This window comes from Ovis aries, chromosome 1, assembly GCF_016772045.2.
Source record: "Ovis aries strain OAR_USU_Benz2616 breed Rambouillet chromosome 1, ARS-UI_Ramb_v3.0, whole genome shotgun sequence".
Taxonomy (NCBI): domain Eukaryota; kingdom Metazoa; phylum Chordata; class Mammalia; order Artiodactyla; family Bovidae; genus Ovis; species Ovis aries.
This window is the reverse complement of record NC_056054.1, coordinates 108,498,169-108,519,009: the sequence shown is the minus strand read 5'-3', so window position 1 is coordinate 108,519,009 and position 20,841 is coordinate 108,498,169. Positions and strand designations below refer to the sequence as shown.

At 43.2% G+C, this 20,841-nt stretch overlaps 1 pseudogene; it reads right to left on the bottom strand.

Moving 5' to 3' along the window:
- Nucleotides 1–14,912: 14,912 nt before the first annotated feature.
- LOC132658248 (ferritin heavy chain-like) lies at nucleotides 14,913–20,594 on the bottom strand (annotated as a pseudogene).
- Nucleotides 20,595–20,841: the final 247 nt, after the last annotated feature.

Genomic DNA, 20,841 nt, shown 5'->3' with positions numbered 1-20,841 from the left:
CGTGGAAGACAGATGCTCAGAAGTTCTGAGGAACTGTTTCACCCATTAGAAGTCAAAGGCATGGTCATATACATTTTTGTGCACCAAAATGACACTCAGATATTTTACATAATATATACAGTCCAGGTAAGTGCATACAGAGCAAGCAGTAAGTCGCTTCAACCCCCTACAGAGTTGGGAAATAATGTTATTCTTTTAAGTGCTTACATCGCTAGCATCATAGAGGGAAAAAATGATCTTTGCTGTTGAGCAGGCACTCTCATCTTGGAAGGGGTCTGGTTAATGTGTAAGGCAGATGCTCAGTGCACTTTAGAGAGGAAGGCAGAAGACACAAACACACAAGGAGAGAATTTTATGTTTGAATTTTCTTGCTCTGTCTTAAAACACAGATTTTATTTCATCATACTGGAAAATGCAAGAATATCGGTTCATTAAGTGCCAGGCTGTGACGGTGCAGGAACCGTTGAGAGAAGCTACCCTGCGTCCAAGGTCAGGGGCAATCGCTGGGAGGAGACACCCCGCGTCCGAGGTCAGGGGCGGCCAGGAGAAGCCACGTCACACCCTGAGGAACCTCAGTGACCCTGAGGAACTACCCGGAGCCCGAGGCCAGGGGCAGCAGCTGGGAGGAACCACCCACGCCTGAGGCCAGGGCCAGCGGCGGGGAGGAGCATCCCGAAGAGCAGTGGCTGCGCAGGCGCAGGAGGGCCTAGAGGAGCTATCCCATGTTGAAGGTCAGGAATGGCGGGGGTAAGGAGCAGCGGCTATGCTTTGCTGGAGCAGCCGTGAAGAGATACCCCATGCCCAAGGTAAGAGAAACCCAAGTAAGATGGTAGGTGTTACAAGAAGGCATCAGAGGGCAGACACACTGAAACCATACTCACAGAAAACTAGTCATCTAATCACACTAGGACCACAGCCTTGTCTAACTCAATGAAACCAAGCCATGCCTGCGGGGCAACCCAAGACAGGTGGGTCATGGTGGAGAGGTCTGACAGAGCCTGGTCCACTGGAGAAGGGAATGGCAAGCCACTTCAGTATTCTTGCCTTGAGAACCCCATGAACAGTATGAAAAGGCAAAATGATAGGATACCAAAAGAGGAACTCCCCAGGTCATTAGGTGCCCAATATGCTACTGGAGATCAGTGGAGAAATAACTCCAGAAAGAATGAAGGGATGGAGCCAAAGCAAAAGCAATAGGAATGATGCTGGAGCTGAAACTCCAGTACTTTGGCCACCTCATGAGAAGAGTTGACTCACTGGAAAAGACTCTGATGCTGGGAGGGATTGGGGGCAGGAAGAGAAGGGGACGACCAAGGATGAGATGGCTGGATGGCATCATGGACTCGATGGACGTGAGTCTGAGTGAACTCTGGGAGATGGTGATGAACAGGGAGGCCTGGCATGCTGTGATTCATGGGGTTGCAAAGAGTCGGACACGACTGAGCGACTGAACTGAACTGAACTGAGCTGAAGGAGGTTGCTTGTCCAAAGCACAGAGGACCTCATCCTGTTATTGTCTTCATTTCCTTTCAAAGGAAAGAGGAAATTAAGTCACTGCACTGTTGGTCAGTGACTTAACAGGGTTACAACTAAATCCTTATAGAATTGGTGGTGAGCAACATTCTTTGCTATTCTTTGTTCATACTCACTAGTACTGATCAGGAAATTTCAGGTTGTATTTAAAGGTAGCATTCCTGGTAGAGGTTGAAGCTGCAATTAAGTCTTGGTTTGCTATCATGAGAACCAAGGACTTCATTTGAGGTCTGCTGTTTCTTTAACATGCCAGATATCAGCATTATTAACATCATATTACATGAAGCGCCATCTCCTTCCTGCCGCTCCTCCTCCCTGTAGGTTTTTCTCCCTACACTGCTTTATTTTTCTTCATAATATGTATAATTACCTGATGCCATGTTATAGATTTACTTACTCAGCTGTTCATTGTCTGCCACTCGGCAAAAGAATGTAAGCAAGCAACCTGAGCTCATGAAATGTCCTAAGTTCACTCTCGTTCACCTAGCATGCAGAACATTACAAAGCATGTCTCAAGCAGTCAATAAAATATTTGTTGAATAAACTTATTGAATGAAATGTTAGATTTTTTTCCCTTGATCAGTCATAAATAATAGTTGAAGGTTGAAAATAAAGCCTTTCACTTTGTGAAATGTGAAATAAGATAGAGCCACTTATGTGAAGGGTTTTTAAAATGTAGCCAGGAGGTCATTAAGGTGGTGAATGTTATGCACATTCTCAGCAGGTAGGAGGAACTATAAACCATTGAACTGAGCCAAACCACAAATATTCCGAGGATTCTGCAAGAACACCTGCAACTTGTCACACAAATGAAATTTTACCTCCCTATAGTGATAATCTTGGCAATCAATCAAGTTTAGACAAGACTAACTTTTGCCTCCAACTCTTGTAAGGCAAACTTTCCTTCTCTGCCTTCAAAAACCTCTGGCTTTTATTCCTCAGCAGGACACTGTTTGGGTTGCTATCTGAGTCTATGTGTTCTGAATTGCAATTCTTTGTTCCCAAATAAATGTTCTCTGCTTGATTATTGCCCCCATCTTTATTTAGGTTCACAACTTTAATTAAGTGTGAAAAATTAACAAACAGATGCTTCAGTTAAATAGAGTCAGGAAACCAGAAGGGGAAGCTCTCAAGCCCCGCAAGGATAACAAGAATCCAACACAAAGAGGAAAGATCCCTCTTTTTCCTGGCAAGGACTCAGCCAATGAAAAGCCATTGACACTTTGTTTACTTTGGCTCTCCCAACTTTCTGTTCCCTCTATAAAAGCATTCTCTTTTCCTGTCTGCTCATGGGCTACAGACTCCAAACTGCAATTCTCTGCTGATCCCAAATAAACCCATTTCACCTGAGAAATATCTGGCAGTCTACTCATTCACATGCGTGCACACATAGTTGTGTCCAGCTGTTTGCAGCCCCATGAACTGTAGCCTGCCAGGCTCCTCTGTCCACGGGATTTCCAGGTAAGAATATTGGAGTGGATTGCCATTTCCTTCACCAAGGGATATTCCCGACCCAGGGATTGAATCCACATTTCTTGCATTGGCAAGTAGATTCTTTACCACTGAGCCACCTGCGATTGCCTCTAACTCCAGGTAATTAGTATCAGAACTGAACTGAATTATGGGCCACCTTGCTGGTAACAGAGCTGGAGATGTTGGAAAGACATCATGTATTTGATCAATATGAGAGAAAAACCACACACATGCATTGTAATAGAATGTATTATTGAATGCAAGAAATGCATGGTCATGAGGGTACATAAATCTGAGGGATTTAGGTATAGTTTCCAGACCTAGCCAGTGGTTCTTGGAAGATATCTATGTCCTAATCCCAAGAATGTGTGATTATGTTAGGTTACATGGCAAAGAGGAATTAAAGTTGCAGATAAAATTAAAGTTGCTAATCAGTTTAGTTCAGTTTGGGCTCCTCTGTCCAGGCAAGAGTACTGGAGTGGGTTGCCATACCCTCTCCAGGGGATCTTCCCAACCCAGGGATCTAACCTAAAGCCTCTTATGTCTCCTGCATTGGCAAGTGGATTCTTTACCACTAACACCACCTGGGAAACCCTCAGAAGTCTAAAAGGTGTCATCTGATGGATGCTGTGGTAGATCTACTTTAGAGAATGAGTTAATAATATCTCATATTAAAGCCTCACTTCAGCCAAGCCTTTAGAAAACTTATGGTTGTAGAACATCTAAATTTGCTTATTATGTCCTTCAAAGCATGATGCGTGCTTTATGATACTTCTCTTAAAAAGAAAGTGAAGTTGCTCAGTCGTGTCCAACTCTTTGCAACCCTGTGGACTGTAGCCTACCAGGCTCCTCTCTCCATGGGCTTCTCCAGGTAAGAATACTGGAGTGGGTTGCGATTTCCTTCTCCAGTGGATCTTCCTAACCCAGGGATCAAACCCGGGTCTCCCACATTGCAGGCAGAGGCTTTAACCTCTGAGCTACCAGGGAAGCCCAAAATGGTTAATGAGACCTGAAGATAAACACTTGAACGTGAACAGGATAATTGAAAGTTAACCAGACATCATTTTAGTTTTCTTCCTTTGTTCTGAATGCTTCAGAAGAGAAATGCTGGATTTTCCTAATAAGCAATATTTGAGACATGTTATTCTTTAATTTTTTTCTCAGGTCTAGTTTCAAAGCATACTGAAACAGTATGACAAAGATCAATAAATGCTGCACAGCATCCAAACTGTAAAAATTCAGCAACAGGAAGATAGTGAACAATAATGAAAGTGAAAGAGGAGAGTGAAAAAGTTGGCTTAAAGCTCAACATTCAGAAAACAAAGATCATGGCATCTAGTCCCATCACTTCATGAGAAATAGATGGGGAAACAGTGGAAACAGTGTCAGACTTTATTTTTGGGGGCTCCAAAATCACTGCAGATGGTGATTGCAGCCATGAAATTAAAAGACGCTTACTCCTTGGAAGAAAAGTTATGACCAACCTAGATAGCATATTCAAAAGCAGAGACATTACTTTGTTGACTAAGGTCCATGTAGTCAAGGCTATGGTTTTCCAGTGGTCATGTATGGATGTGAGAGTTGGACTGTGAAGAAGGCTGAGCGCCAAAGAATTGATGCTTTTGAACTGTGGTGTTGGAGAAGACTCGAGAGTCCCTTGGACTGCAAGGAGATCCAACCAGTCCATTCTGAAGGAGATCAGCCCTGGGATTTCTTTGGAAGGAATGATGCTGAAGCTGAAACTCCAGTACTTTGGCCACCTCATGCGAAGAATTGACTCACTGGAAAAGACTTTGATGCTGGGAGGGATTGGGGGCAGTAGGAGAAAGGGACGACGGAGGATGAGATGGCTGGATGGCATCACGGACTCGATGGACATGAGTCTGAGTGAACTCTGGGAGTTGGTGATGAACAGGGAGGTCTGGTGTGCTGCGATTCATGGGGTCGCAGAGTCGGACACAACTGAGTGACTGAACTGAACTGAACTGAAAGAAGGCTTCTCAACAAGAAAAAAGTGTCAGTAATTTCCCCTAAGATGTTTCTTGTCCAGAAGAAACATTCTCAGAGGAATAGGTGTGAATATGCAGTGAGTTTGGGCATCCCAGGTGGCGCTAGTGGTAAAGAGCTCTCCTGCCAAAGCTGGACTCGCTGGAGGAGGGCATGGCAACCCACTCCAATATTCTTGCCTGGAGAATTCCATGGACGGAGCAACCTGACAGGCTACAGTCCCCGGGGTCACAAAGAGTCGGACACAATTAAAGCAATGCAGGCTGCACTCATACATGAGGTGAGCTTGGGAAGAACCTTATTTGACATGCTATCCTTATAGAATGTACTGGAAGAGAAATCCCATGTGTGTGTGTGTGTGTGTGTGTGTGTGTGTGTGTGTGTGTGTGTGTGCAAGCACGCACCCAGTATGGCAGTGCTTCCTTCAGAGCTTTCATTTCTTCCAGCACTAGAGTTCTCATTAGTGAAAAAGCCTATAAATGTACTGAGTTTGAGAAAAAGTGTAGCCGCATTCCACCTTGGTAAGTAGGAGAGACCTGTACTGTAAAAACAGACAGTTTTCATCTGAATCTCAGATCTCATTGTGTATCAGAGAACAAGGTTTTTGTGGGTTGTTGTTTTTTTTTTCTTTTCTTTCAGGGAGAAGGCAACCTGGCAGAAACACTAAAAAAAGGTACTGAAGAGAGAAAACACTTTCTTAGGCCACTGAGAAGGATAATTGCAAATTCTCTGCTGATGTCAGCTAGTTTGCCAAAAAAAAGGAGCGGGGGGCAGTTTGACCCAGGACTCTAGGTGTTGGTTCTGTTTGAGCTAAAGAAATTGGTCAACCATGGAAATCCTTCTGTCAGTATCTCCTCCCTCACACACCCTTACCACTGTTACTCACTCAGCTTCCACTACTTGGCCAAAACATTAGCCTTGTAACGTTTTCAGAGTTACACTCTCCTTTTTTTCTTTTCTTTCTTTTGGCCATGCCCATAGCTTGTGGGACCAGGGATCGATCCTCTACAGTGGAAGCATGGAGTCTTAACCACCAGACCACCAGGAAAGTCCCACACTCTCCATTACATGTTCTCATATCTGCGTGGACTATATTTGTGATTGCAGTACCATGACCGCCACTTGCTTCAACCTCCAGTTCTTTCACCAAACTCTTTTGATCAGCTGGGCTTCCCTGGTGAATCAGATGGTAAAGAATCTATCTGCAATGCAGGAGACCTGGATTCCATCCCTGGGTAGGGAGGATCCCTTGGAGAAGGGAATGGCTATCCACTCCAGTTTTTTTTTTTTTTTTTCGATTTCTTTCCTTTATTGTGGATGGTTTGTTAAACAACTTGACTTTTTACCAACAAGCAATAATTATTGAAACTTGACTGCAAACCCTAGGTATAATGCACATTTTCATAAGTAAAGATTGCTATTTACAATATTTGCCTTGCTACTATGTGCTAATGTTGTGGAATCAGAGGTGGCAGAAAGTATTAGAAAATGATAGCGTTTTTGTGTTCATCTTCAACTTTTTAAGATAAAGTAACTGAAACGCCAAAACTTTGGCCACCTGATGCGAAGAGCTAACTCATTTGAAAAGACCCCGACGCTGGGAAAGATTGAGGACAGGAGGAGAAGGGGACGACAGAGGACGAAATGGCTGGATGGCATCACTGATTCAATGGACATGAGTCTGGGTAAACTCCAGGAGTTGGTGATGGACAGGGAGGCCCGGCGTGCTGCAGTCCCCAGGGTCACAAAGAGTCGGACATGACCGAGCGACCGAACTGAACTGAACTGAACTGAAAGTTAGTTTTCAGAGATTATGAAGTTAGCTCAACTGAAATGTTAAGTAGCTGGAAGGCAGCTGCAAACGTTACATTCATGTCTTGCTTTCTTTTGTACATAAAAATGAGAAAAAGATGAATAGTGAGCCATTTGATACCATTTACTATGCTTTTCACCACTAGACTAATAATTCTTTAAATTTTAACAGAAGTTATGTTGTGCATGACAGTAGTTGTCTTGCTTAGAAGAAATGTGCCAATTATTGAGCTGTTGAAAACGTGAGCATTGCAGTAGTTTGACATTTGCTTTGCTGTTAGTAGATTTTACTTTTCATGAAAGTGTTATTCATCACCAGAAAGATGGAAAAACATCATATACTTACAGGTGGGAAGTTTATTGGCGCATAATTGAACTTGTGATGCTCTTCTTTCAAGTTAGCTGTTAACAATGGTGTATCTTGGTGTTGAGGAAGGCATGACAACCCACTCCAGAATTCTTGCCTGGAGAATTCCATGAACAGAGGAGCCTGGTGGACTACAGTCCATGGGGTGACAATTGGACACAACTGAGTGACTAACATGTTTGATCAGCTCCTTTGTTCTCTTGTCTTGGATTCAGGAGATAGAATTCAGATTCTTTATCACTATGTATAATGTTCCTCTCTGTGCATTTCATTTTCACTTGAAAGTGAAAGGATTGGATTAGTTAAAGTTGAAGTCACCTCTCACTGTTTTGTAACTGGGGTTAAAGCCTTGCTGACTCCCTCCTACTGGGAATTCTCTGAGGTTACACACTATCTTCCCAGGTAACTGATAAATCTAATTGAAGAAAGGGTTCCTGGGAAAAGACACTCTGCAGTAGAAGGGAAAGCAAGAACAACTTTACTACAAATGGGAGATGCTGCTTCTTGAATTGTTGTTGTTCAGTCTCTCAGTCATGTCTGACTCTTTGGGACCCCATGGACTCAAATATGGCAGGCCTCCCTGTCCTTCACCATCTCCCAAAGCTTGCTGAAACTCATATCCATTGAGTTAACAATGCTATCCAATCATCTCATCCTCTGCTGCTCCTTTCTTCTCTTACCTTCAGTCTTTCCCAGCATCAGGGTCTTTTTCCAGTGAGTCAGCTCTTCACATCAAGTGGCCAAAGTATCGGAGCTTCAGCTTCAGCATCAGTCCTTCCAATGAATATTCAGGGTTGACTTCCTTTAGGATTGACTGGTTTGATCACTGTGCTTTTGAAAGGTTGTTGCTGGCCCACAAAAAGACATTAGGATTCTTGGCCTCCAGAAGAGAAGAATTCAATCCGGGGCCAGAGACGAGGCTTGATCATTCAGAGCTTTTGTGCAATAGAGTTTTGTTAAAGTATAAAAGGGACAGAGAAAGCTTCTGACGTAGACATCAGAAGGGGGCAGAAAGAGTACCCCCCTGCTAGTGTTAGCAATGGAGTTATACACCTTTGAATTAGTTATTACAATGAATCAAAAGAATGTCTCAATTCTGAAAATTTTATCAAACCTACTCCCACAATTTACATTTTAGGATAACAAGATTAGAATTTAACAATAGATAAATCCTCCAGACTCACTCCCATAATATACATTCTAAGATATCAGGATTAGTCAGAAGGTTTGCAGGAAGGAGAAACTGTCCTCCAGCCAGATACATTGTTGTTGTATAATCCCTAGTACAGAATTTAAACTGAGTTGTGTAATTGACTGAGACAAAGGCATGCAGAGGGGAAAAAAAAAAAATACCTTTGTCCTTTTAAATAATCACTAACCTTAAAATAATGAGGTTATCCTGGATTATCCAGGTGGGCCCAGTGTAATCACAAGGATGCTTAAAAGGAAGAGGAAGGCAGGAAACAGACAGGCGGCAGCACAAGGACATAGCCACCACTGCGGGCTCCGGGGCTGGAAGGAGTGGCCGTGAGCCAAGGCACGGAGATGGCCTCTAGATGCTGAAAAGGGAACCCGCCCTCTAGAAAGAACACGACCCTGCTGACAGCTTCCTGCAGTCTACCCAGTGAGACTCGTTTCAGACTTCTGACCTCTCAATCTACACGTTGATACAATGTGGTATTTTGAGCCACTCAGTCTGTGCCTACCTTCAACAAGGGCTTATATTGTCTATTCCTGTAACTTATAGCCCTTTAAAGTCATGCTGCTGCTGCTGCTAAGTCACTTCAGTCATGTCCAACTCTGTGCCACCCCACAGACGGCAGCCCACCAGACTCCTCTGTCCCTGGGATTCTCCAGGCAAGTATACTGGAGTGGGTTGCCATTTCCTTCCCCAATGCATGAAAGCAAAGAGTGAAAGTGAAGTCACTCAGTCATGTCTGACTCTTAGCGACCCCATGGACTGGTGGTCCAGTGGTTAAGACTCCATGCTTCCACTGTAGAGGATCGATCCCTGGTCCCACAAGCTATGGACATGGCCAAAAGAAAGAAAAGAAGAAAAGGAGGGTGTAAATGTGAAAAAGTGACAAGGCTGATGTTTTGGCCAAGTAGTGGAAGCTGAGTGAGTAACAGTGGTAAGGGTGTGTGGGGAGGAGATACTGACAGAAGGATTTCCATGGTTGACCAATTTCTTTAGCTCAAACAGAACCAACACCTAGAGTCCTGGGTCAAACTGCCCCCCACTCCTTTTTTTTTTTTTTTTTTTTGTAAACTAGCTGACATCAGCAGAGAATTTGCAATTATCCTCTCAATGGCCTAAGAAACTGTTTTCTCTCTTCAGTACCTTTTTTTAGTGTTTCTGCCAGGTTGCCTTCTCCCTGAAAGATTGCCAAAAAAAACACTTGTTCTCTGATACACAATGAGATCTGAGATTCAGACGAAAACTGTCTCCGTTTTTACAGTACAGGTCTCTCCTACTTACCAAGGTGGAATGCGGCTACACTTTCTCTTTGTGACCCCATGGACTGCAGCACCCCAGGCTTCCCCGTCTATCACCAACTCCCATAGCTTGCTCAAACTCATGTCCATTGAGTCAGTGATGCCATCCAACCATCTTATCCTCTGTCATCTCCTTCTCCTCCTGCCTTCAATCTTTCCCAGCATCAGGGTCTTTTCTAATTAGTCGGCTATTCATATCAGGTGGCCAATGTATTGAAGCTTGAGCTTCAGCATCAGTCCTTCCAGTGAATATGCAGGGTTGATTTCCTTTAGGATTGACTGGTTTGATCTCCATGCTGTCCAAGGGACTCTCAAGAGTCTTCTCCAATACCACAGTTCAAAGGCATCAATTCTACAGCCCTCAGCCTTTTTTATTGTCCAGCTCTCACATCCGTACATGACTATTGAAAAAAACCTCACTTTGACTATATGGACCTTTGCAGGCAACGTCCTGAACCACTTACACTGCCCCTTTTCCCACTGCAAAACTCCAACTTTCTCTAGATCTGCACTATTCAATATGGTGGATTATCTCCAGGTGACTACTGGGATGTGAAATATGACCAGCTGAACTGAGATGTGTTGTAAGTATAAAATAAATATGAGACTTCAAAAACGTAAATATACAAAATAAGATAAAAATCTCCCTCCAATTTTTAAAATATTGATTGCACACTGAAATTTTCATATTTTGGATACATTGAGTTAAATATACTAAAATTAATTGTACCTGGTTCTTTTTACCTTTCAAATATGACTATTAGAAACTTCAATTCCATGTGTGGCTTCCTCTTCATTTTCATTAGACAGTGCTGTTCTGGACCCATTCTAACGTGTAAATTTGCAATTAATCACACTGTGTGAATCCTCACTTCCCCTCAGACCTGATATAATAATGCATTTCTTTGTTGTCTATTATGGGCCTGATTTTTGGCTTGGTTGGCCCTCCCATTAACCATGCAATGATGGGCACAGAAAACCTAACCATAGGCAAGAATACTGCTTCAAGGCCATTGTTCTCAGCTTACTCAGATTTGTTTACTCGTAGTACGGTCTCACAATTCAGGCAACCCTGTTCTACCAGTTTCAGTTGGTATTGAGAGAGTCAATTCCTAGGCAGGTTGATAAGAAGTCTGGCGGTCCCCAAGGAGAGAGGGACAATAAAAAAGGCTGTGGGCCATAGAATTGATGCCTTCGAACTGTAGTGTTGGAGAAGACTCTTGAGAGTCCCTTGGACAGCATGGAGATCAAACCAGTCAATCCTAAAAGAAATCAACCCTGAATATTCATTGGAAGGACTGATGCTGAAGCTGAAGCTTTGATACTTTGGCCACCTGATGTGAATAGCTGACTAATTAGAAAAGACCCTGATGCTGGGAAAGATTGAAGGCAGGAGTAGAAAGGGATGACAGAGGATGAGATGGTTGGATGGTATCACCAACTCAATGGACATGAGTTTGAGCAAACTCCAGGAGATGGTGAAGGACAGGGAAGTCTGGCATGTTGCAGTCCATGAGGTTGCAAAGAGCTGGACACAACTGAGCGACTGAAAAACAAAGGTGAAGGTGTTGAAGGTCTATTTTAATGCACTATCAAACTATGAGGCTTGAGTTGGGTGCATGACTTTAAAGGGGCTATAAGTTATAGGAATAGACAATATGAGCCCATGTTGAAGGTAGGCACAGACTGAGTGGCTCAAAATACCACATTGTATCAACGTGTAGATTGAGAGGTCAGAAGTCTGAAACGAGTCTCACTGGGTAGACTGCAGGAAGCTGTCAGCAGGGTCGTGTTCTTTCTAGAGGGCGGGTTCCCTTTTCAGCATCTAGAGGCCATCTCCATGCCTTGGCTCACAGCCACTCCTTCCAGCCCTGGAGCCTGCAGTGGTGGCTGTGTCCTTGTGCTGCCGCCTGTCTGTTTCCTGCCTTCCTCTTCCTTTTAAGCATTCTTGTGATTACACTGGGCCCACCTGGATAATCCAAGATAACCTCATTATTTTAAGGTTAGTGATTATTTAACTTATAGGTAGAGTACATCATGCAAAATGATGAAGCACAAGCTGGAATCAAGATTGCCAGAAGAAATATCAATAACCTCAGATATATCAACTATACAGATGGCAGAAAGCAAAGAGGAACTAGAGAGCCTCTTGATGAAGGTGCCAGAGGAGAGTGAAAAAGCTGGCTTAAAACTCAACATTCAGAAAACTAAGATCATGGCATCCAGTCCCATCACTTCATCAAAACTAGATGGGGAAACAATAGAAACAGTGACAGACTTTGAGGGCTCCAAAATCACTGCAGATGGTGACTGCAGCCATGAAATTAAAAGATGCTTGCTCCTTGGAAGAAAATCTATGACAAACCTAAGCAGCATATTAAAAAGTAGAGACAGTGGTTTGCCAACAAAGGTCCATCTAGTCAAGGTTATGGTTTTTCCAGTAGTCATGTATGGATATGAGAGTTGGACCATAAAGAAGGCTGAGTGCCAAAGAATTGATGCTTTTGACCTGTGGTGTTGGAGAAGAGTCTTGAGAGTCCCTTGGACAGCAAGGAGATCAAACCAGTCAATCCTAAAGGAAATCAACCCTGAATAATCATTGGAAGGACTGATCCTGAAGCTGAAGCGCCAATACTTCGGCCACTTGAAGAGCTGAATCACTGGAAAAAGACCCTGATCCCAGGAAAGATCGAGGGCAGGAGAATGGCATCACCGACTTAATGGACATAAGTTTGAGCAAGCTCTGGGAGATGGTGAAGGACAGGGAGGCCTGCCATATTGCAGTCCATGGGGTCCCAAAGAGTCAGACATAACTGAGAGACTGAACAGCAATCAAGAAGCACCATCTCCCATTTGTATAATTGTTCTTGCTTTCCCTTCTACTGTAGAGTGTCTTTTCCCAGGAACCCTTTCTTCAATTAGATTTATCAGTCACCTGGGAAGATAGTGTGTAACCTCAGGGATTTCCCAGTAGAAGGGAGTCAGTAAGGCTTAACCCCAGTTACAAAACAGTGAGAGGTGACTTCAACTTTAACTAATCCAACCCTTTCACTTTCAAGTGAAAATGAAACGCATAGAGAGGAACATTATACATAGTGATAAAGAATCTAAATTCCAGCTCCTGAATCCAAGACAAGAGAATAAAGAAGCTGATCAAAAGTGTTAGTCACTAAATTGTGTCCAACTCTTTGTGATAGCAGGACTGTAGTCCACCAGGCTCCTCTGTCCATGGAATTCTCCAGGCAAGAATACTGGAGCAGGTAGCCAGTCCCTTCTCCAAGGGATCCTCCCTACCCAGGGATGGAATCCAGGTCTCCTGCACTGCAGATGGATTCTTTACCATCTGACTCACCAGGGAAGCCCAGCTGATCAAAAGTGAAAGTCGCTCAGTCGTGTCCGACTCTTTGCAACCTCATGGACTATACAGTCCGTGGAATTATCCAGGCCAGAATACCGGAGCGGGTATCCTTTCCCTTTCCCAGGGGTTCTTCCCAACCCAGGGATCAAACCCAGGTCTCCCACATTGCAGGCAGATTCTTTACCAGCTGAGCCACAAAGGAAGCCCAAGACTACTGGAGCATAAAGAGATGGGTAGAAGGACTAGAGGCTGAAGCAAGTGGCGGTCATGGTACTGCAATCACAAATATAGTCCACACAGATATGAGAACACAGAAAGGAGAGCATGGGATTTTCCTGGTGGTCCAGTGTGGTTAAGACTCCATGCTTCCACTGCAGGGGATCAATCCCTCGTCCCACATGCTATGGACATTGCCAAAAGAAACAGAGGAAAGTGTAACTCTGAAAAAGTGATAGGCCTGATGTTGGGCCAAGTAATGGAACAGTGGTAACAGTGGCCAGGGTATGTGGACAGGAGATACTGAAGGATCTCCATGGCTGACCAATTTCTTCAACTCAAATAGAACCTAAAGTCCTAGTTCAAACTGACCCCACCCCATTTTTTCCGTAGACTAACTGACATCAGCAGACAGTTTGCAATTATCCTTCTCAGTGGCCTAAGAAAGTATTTTTCTCTCTTCAGTACTTTTTTCAGTATTTCTGCCAGGTTGTCTTCTCCCTGAAAGATGGCAGGGAAAAAAAAAAAAAAAAAAGGTGTTCTCTGATAGACAATGAGATCTGAGACTCAAATGAAAACTGTCTCTGTTTTTACAGTACAGGCAAGTCTCTGCAGTACTCACTGAGGGTGTGATGTACTGAAACATTTTCTCAAACTCAGTACATTTATAGACTTTTTCACTAGTGAGAACTCTAGTGCTGGATGAAATGAAAGCTCTGAAGGAAGCACTGCCACATTGCGTGCACATACACCCACACACACATACATATATATGGGATTTCTCCTCGAGTACATTCTCTAAGGACAGCATGCCAACTGAAGCTCTTCTCAAACTCACCACATGCGTGCATGCATGCTAAGTCACTTCAGTTGTGACCCTATGGACTGTAGCTTGTCAGGCTCCTCTGTCCATGGGATTCTCCAGGCAAGAATACTGGAGGGATTGCCATGCCTTCCTCCAGGGGATCTTCCTGACCCAGGGATCAAACTCACATCTCTTACATCCCTGCTTTGGCAGGAGGGTTCTTTACCACTAGACCCCAAGTGAAGTGAGTGAAAATCACTCAGTCATGCCCAGCTCTTTGTGACCCCATGGACTGTAGCCCACCAGGCTCCTCTGTCCATAGAATTCTCCAGGCCAGAATACTAGAGTAGGTTGTCAGGCCCTCCTCCAAGGAATCTCCTCAATCCAGGGATTGAATTCAGGTCTTCCAAATTGCAGTTGGATTCTTTACCATCTGAGCCACCAGGGAAGCCTTGGGAATCCCAAATTCCCTGCATATTCACACCTGTTCCCCTGAGAAAGTTTCTTCAGGACAAAAATAAATTAGGGGAAATTACTGACACATTTTTGTTGGTGAGAAGACTTATCGTTCACTATCCTCCTGTTGCTTAATTTTTTTCCAGTTTGGATGCTGTGCTCATTTATTGTCTTTTCTCATACTGTTTCAGTACACTTGGATACCCTGGAAATATTCTACAACTACATGTCTGAAAAAAAATTAAAAATAACATGCCTCAAATATTGGTTATTAGGAGAATGTAATATTTCTCTTCTGAAGAATTCAGAATAAAGAAAGAAAACCAAAATGATATCTGGTCAACTTTCCTTTATATATATATATATATATATATATATATGCAAGAAGGTTTTATTTTAATTACAGTAATTCCCCAAGTGAGTGAATTTTTTGGAATCAAATAGTTACATGTCATCTGGTAGATATAGTTGCAATTATCTACAGAATGTCCAAGATCAACCTTCTCAACCATCTTTAAATGACAGTAAACTGTGTACCAAATTAAAAAGAGTAATACATAAATTTATGCTTACAAACATGTTTGCACATATCCCAGGGTCAAATGCATTTACCAGGAAGAACTACATGATGTTCAAGGTCATTCTAATGATTCATTTTTGTATTAGACTGCTAGGGCTGCAATAACAAAATACCACATATTGGGTGGCTTAAGCAAATGACATTTATTTTCTTACTATTCTGGAGTCTAGAAGTCAAGCAAGATCAAGGTGCTGACAGGATGGGTTTCTAGAGAGACCTCTCATCCTGGCTTGCAGATGGCTGCCTTCTTGCTGTGTCCTTGAGTAGCCTTTTCTCTGTGTGTGTGCCTCTCTGTGTCACTTCCTCTTCTAAAGAGAACATCAGTTATATTCGATTAAGACCCAACACTTAACAAACTCACTTAACCAAAATTACCTTTTTAAAAGCCCTTTCTCAAAACAAAGTCCCACATATGAATTGGATGGGTTGGGGGAGGGGTACAAAAATTCAGTTCCTGTGCTTTGGGGGAGGTAAAAGAAATACAGATGAATTTAGACCTCATTTCAAGTCTCATTGTATTTCTGGAGAATATTGCTAAAAAGATGTGAAGGATCTGCTATTTAATCCCTGAATGTAGGAGTGGTGGTGGGTTTAGGAGTATTGTTTTGGAGAAAAGGAGAACTCACCAAGATACAGGGAAAGTGAAATTCACTCAGTCATGTCTGACACTTTGAGACCCCATGGACTATACAGTCCATGGAATTCTCCAGGCCAGAATACTGGAGTGGGTAACTGTTCCCTTCTGCAGGGGATCTTCCCAACCCAAAGATCGAACCAGGGTCCCCTGCATTATAGGCAGATTCTTTACCAGCTGAGTCACCAGGGAAGCCCAAGAATACTGGAGTAGATAGCCTACCCTTTCTCTAGTGGATCTTCCCAACTCAGGAATCGAACTGGGGTCTCCTGCATTGCAGGAGGATTCTTTACCAGCTGAGTTACCAGGGAATCCCCTGAGAGTAAATCAGGGTCTGCTCTAGAGATAATATGAAATATTGCCAAGATTTTTATTTACTTTCTTAGGGTAGCTCAAGGGAACTTTATATGATATACATGAGAATCTTAATTATTGAATCCTATAGATTATACAAGGTTTACTAGGAAGACAAGTCATTACAACATGGAAATACTCACTAAAAACTAACCAGTTGAAGCATTAGTAAACACTCAAGGCTCACTTTCTATTTAATTATTGTTGTTCAGTCATCAAGTCATGTCCAACTCTTTGCCACCCATGGACTGCAACACTCCGGGCTTCCCTGTCTTTCACTATCTCTGGGAGTTTGCTCCCGGAGCTGGCTCATACAGGCTCTCAGAAATGGTGGACATGTGCCTTTCCAACTCCACATTCAGTGACATCACATTTGGTCACTTGGAATAGACCACAGTGGAGAATCTATATGAAGCAACTGGGAAACACTATAAACCAGATCTCTTTGTTTTTCTGACAAGTGGTTGTTCAGGATTTACCAGCAAATCATTGAACTGATTCATGGCCTTTGAATCAATATCACTGCTGAGTCATTTGTTGTCTGTTGTTCAAAATAAAAATTCAATGCAAACAAAAGGCAGCATGAAACTCAATATCCTGCAAAGGATGTTAGATTTTATGACATTGCTGAAAGTGGTGCTGTGCTAATATCCATGGCATACACATCTGTTGTTGTTTAATCACTAAGTTGTGTCTGACTCTTCTGCAACGCTATGGACTGTAGCCTGCCAGACTCCTCCATCCATGGGATTTCCTAGGTAAGAACACTAGAGTGAGTTGCCATTTCCTGCTCCATGGACAACTTTCAATTATCCATTATCACTGTCTACTTTTAACTGTTAAACTTCAGCTTCCGTTAACCATTTCTTTTTAAGAGAAAAAGCACACATCATGCTTTGAAGGACATAGTAAGCAGATTCTAGAAGTTCTACAACCACAAGTTTTTAAAAGCTTGGTTGAAGTCAGACTTTAATATGAGATATTATTAACTCATTCTCTAAAGCAGATCTACCAGGTCATCCATCAAATGACACATTTTGGACTTTTGAGGGCTTCTCTGGTGGCTCAGATGGTAAAGAATCCATCTGCAATGCAGGAGACCTGGGTTCAACCCCTGGGTTGGATTGAACCCCTGGAGAAGGGCATGTCAACCGACTCCAGTATTCCTGCCTGGACAATCCCATGGACAGAGGAGCCTGGCAGGCTATAGTCACAAAGAGCTGGACACCACTGAGTGATTAAGCACAGACTTCTGAAGGGCTTCCCAGGTGGTGCTAGTGGTAAATAATCCACTTGCGAATGCAGGAGACATAAGAGATGTAGATTCAATCCCTGGGTCAGGAAGATCCCCTGGAGAGGGTATGGCAACCCACCCCAGTACTCTTGAGGAGAGTGGCAGAGGAGCCTGGCAGCCTATGGTCCATAGGATCACCAAGGGTCAGACATGACTGAAGTGATTCGGCACACAGACTTCTCAAATCTTTTTCTCACATTTTTTTTTCCTTTTGGGGTGTGAGGGGAGGGTGGCATACGAAATTACTTTATTTGAAGGAATGGTACTAAGGAAAGAAATTAAGTAGGTATAACCCAAACACAGATGCACTGCCTTGATGACCAGGGAAGTCATCCCTGTGACTACGGGAAGTCAGCATAAGGCTAAGCTCTCATTATCACGGTTTCCCAGTATGTGCTTGTCAAAGATACTCTGCCATGCCAGACTCAGGGGACCCCCGTCTTGCACAGGTTGGTTGCATGGTCACTCAGTTCTTTGTTGGATTTCACCTGCTCATTCAGGTAATGAGTCCCAATGAAGTCACACAAATGGGGGTCATTTCTGTCAGTGGCCAGTTTGTGCAGTTCCAGTAGTGACTGATTCACACTTTTTTCCAAATGTAGCACACATTTCATTGCATTCTGCCCATCCTCCCAGTCATCAAGGTCTAGTTCTTTAATATCCTAAGGGAAGATTCGGCCACTTTACTGGTTCTTCAGCTTCATTCGTTTCTCAGCATGTTCCCTCTCATCACAAGATTGGTGAAGAAAGTACTTCAAAGAGTTCTTCAAAGCCATATCATCACAGTCAAAATAGTATGACATAGACATAGCAGGCAAACAGCTCCAGTGGGGTAGTTGATGGCATCCTCCGAGTCCTGGCAGTAGTCCAGGCAGCATCTGCAAGAGGATGCAGTCATCCTGGCAAGTGGCTGAGAGGTGGAGGTGGGGGCCTAGGGTGGGTAGAGAGCTCTGGTGGGTAGTGGTGAGGGCTGACTCTGAGCAGCTGGCCAAGGCAAGGGACGACCACCAAGCTCTGTCCAAGCACTATTGAAGCAGGAAATTGTGGCGATTCTCCAAGAAGATTGCCTCTCTCATGGTTTTTGGAAACAAGTAAGTGACAAAGTAAATGACTAAGTTAAAGTTGCCATGCTCAGTCACTCAGTCGTGTCTGACTCTGGGGCCGCATGGATTGTAGCCCATCAGGCTCGTTTGTCCACGGAGTTTCGCAGGCAAGAATACTGGAGTGGGTTGCCATTTCCTTCTCTAAAAGTTTCCTTCAGTTCAGTTCAGTTCAGTTACTCAGTCATAGCAGACTCTTTGCAACCCCATGGACTGCAGCACTCCAGGTCTCCCTGTCCATCACCAACCCCCAGAGCTTACTCAAACTCATGCCCATCGAGTCAATGATGCCATCCAACCATCTCATCCTCTGTCGTCCCCTTCTCCTCCCGCCTTCAATCTTTCCAGCATCAGGGTCTTTTCCAATGAGTTCTTCAAATCAGGTGGCCAAAGTATTGGAGTTTCAGCTTCAGCATCAGTCCTTTCAATGAATAAGCAGGACTGATTTCCTTTAGGATGGACTGGTTGGATCTCTTTGCTGTCCAAGGGACTCGCAAGAGTCTTCTCCAACACCACAGTTCAAAAGCATCAATTCTTTGGTGCTCAGTTTTCTTCACAGTCCAACTCTCACATCCATACATGACTACTGGAAAAAACCATAGCTTTGACTTGATGGACATTTGTTGGGAAAGTAATGTCTCTGCTTTTTGATATACTGTCTAGGTTGGTCATAACTTTTCTTCCAAGGAGTAAGCATCTTTTAATTTCATGGCTGCAGTCACCATCTGCAGTCATTTTGGAGCCCAAAGAAATAGTCCATCACTGTTTCCATTGTTTCCCCACCTATTTGCCAGGAAGTGATGGGACTAGATGTCATGATCTTAGTTTTCTGAATGTTGAGTTTTAAGCCAACTTTTTCACTCTCCTCTTTCACATTCATCAAGAGGCTCTTTAGTTCTTCACTGCTTTCTGCCATAAGCGTGGTATCATCTGCATATTTGAGGTTATTGATATTTCTCCCAGCAATCTTGATTCCAACTTGTGCTTTATCCAGCTCAGCATTTCTCATGATGTACTCAGGATATAAGTTAAATAAACAGGGTGACAATATGCAGCCTTGACATACTCCTTTACCGATTTGGAACCAGTCTGTTGTTCCATGTCCAGTTGTAACTGTTACTTCTTGACCTGCATACAGATTTCTCAGGAGGCAGGTCAGGTTTCCATACTATGAATCAAAATAAAAACCACCTTAAAGTTTAAGAGGTTAATTTAATTAACCATTCTCAAAGTTAGTTTGTTTTGTGGGTTTTAAACTGGAAATGCATAAAACGCAAGTATAAGTCATTTAAAAGTTAATTGTTTTCAGTGTTGTTTTGCTTAACAAATCTATTCTTCTTTCCTACTGTCACCACCTAACCTTAAGTAGATATACACTATCCACTTTAAACTCTTTAATAGAGCAAGACTGAGTGGGATATCACACATTAATATTCTCCTTCTTTGTCTCTCCTTCTCTCTCTCAGATACACAGAGATACAATCATTCATCACTCACTCAGCTCAGGTCTACTGTCCTTATAGCCAAGAGTCAGCACCTCAAACCTGTAGAAACAAGAGATGGGCAGAGAATGTAAAGAAATATACAGAGTGAGAACCAAGTTGAGTGCACTGAGCATGGTATCAGAGGCTGGGGATATAAAGGCAAGTACAATTAGATTTTACTGAAAAGGAAATGGGCTCAATGAGTCATATGACTGGCCCAAAGACAGTTGGCCAACAAGAGGCAGAGCTGGAATTCAAATGCCTGGACTCTTAAAAGCAGACAGCCCTTCAAATGACCACCTTCAAAGGACAATCTAGTAGGTAAAAAAGATTGATCAATACTGAAATGTGTTTTGTTTTGAGGAAAGGAGTCGGGTGGAGAGGAGGAAACTCACCTATCCTGGATAGGAGAGAAGAGTTGCTAAAGCTTCTTGGAAGATGGCTGGTTCCTCTAAGTTGTGGAAGACCAGTAACTATAGTAAGGTAAGAATTAAGGGAAAGGGCATTCTGGGCAAAGAGAACAACACAAAGAAAAATCAAATAGGGAACTGCAAATTTCACATTTCTGAGTCATACGTTCAGGAAGAGTACTGAGGAAGATAAAAGATATTGAGGTAGGGTACTTCCCTGGTGGTCCAGTGGTTAAGATTCTGTGCTCCCAATGCAGGGAGCCCAGCTTCAATTCCTCATCAAGGAACTAGATCCCATATTTCATAGCTAAAGGTCCTGCATGCTACGACTAAGACCTGATGCAGCCAAATAAATAAACAATTTAAAAGAAAAAAATGATGCTGAGGTAAAAAGGAGTCAGAGTAGGAAGAAGGGAGAAGGGGATGTCTGGAATGCCAACTGAGGAATTGCCAATTGAAGGG